The following is a 1,145-nucleotide window of genomic DNA, read 5'->3' as shown; positions in this document are numbered from 1 at the left end:
TTTTTTTTTTTTGCAGTTTTTGGCCAGGGTTGGGTTTGAACCCACCACCTCCAGCATATGGGGCCAGCACCCGACTCCTTTGAGCCACAGGCGCAGCCCCAAGGCCATACTATCTACTTCTACCTTCTACTCAAGTTTAGAGCTCAGCTCAAACATCACTTCTTGGAGAAAGCCCTTCTTTTTTTTTTTGGAGTCAGAGCCTCAAGCTGCCCCCCTGGGTAGAGTGCGGTAGCATCACAGCTCACAGCAACCTCCAACTCCTGGGCTCAAGCGAGTCTCCTGCCTCAGCCTCCCAAGTAGCTGGGACCACATGCGCCCACCACAACGCCCGGCTATTTTTTGGTTGCAGCCGTCACTGTTGTTTGGCGGGCCGGGGCTGGATTTGAACCCACCACCTTAGGTGTATGTGGCTGGCGCCTTAGCCACTTGAGCTACAGGTGCTGAGCAGAGAAAGCCCTTCTTAACCTCTCTGACCAGAAAGGCAGACAGCCTTACTATAAGTCTCAGACCACCCAGGACCTTTCCTTCATAGTACTTATCACAGTTATAATTTTACATTTATTTACATTTCCTCAGCTTGACCTTGAGTTCTACAAGAGCAGAGACTATGCTGTCATCTCTACCTCTTCCTTCTCATTTTTGCAAACTTCTAAAATTGAAATCTAACATATTGAAAAGTGCAAAAATCTTAACTGTGTAACTTTATGAATTAACACAAAATGAACATGCCTAGATTAAGAAATAGAACATCACCAGGATTCCAAAAGCCCCTTTCTGTCTCCTGCCCAGAGGTAACCATTGTCTGGACTTAACACACCATACATGAACCCTGTTTTGGAACTTGGTATCAAATATAATCATACAGCTTGTATTTTTCTGCATCTGGCTTCTTTTGTGCAGCATAGTGTCTATGAAATTCACACATGTTATTGCATATAGCTGAACTCCATTCCTTTTCATTGCCATTTGTATTTCATTGTGTGAATATACTACAATGTCTTCATTGTACAGTTGAAATTTTGACTATGATATATAATGCCTTAAGAATATTTTTATATTGACACAGCGCCTGTGGCTCAAGCGGAAAAGGCCCCAGCCACATACACCTATCACAGATGAAGCGCAGCAAGCTGTGAGAGCTACAA

The sequence above is a fragment of the Otolemur garnettii genome, unplaced genomic scaffold (assembly GCF_000181295.1).
Source record: "Otolemur garnettii isolate 467f Iridium unplaced genomic scaffold, OtoGar3 scaffold00031, whole genome shotgun sequence".
Classification (NCBI taxonomy): Eukaryota; Metazoa; Chordata; class Mammalia; order Primates; family Galagidae; genus Otolemur; species Otolemur garnettii.
This window is presented reverse-complemented; position numbering follows the sequence as displayed.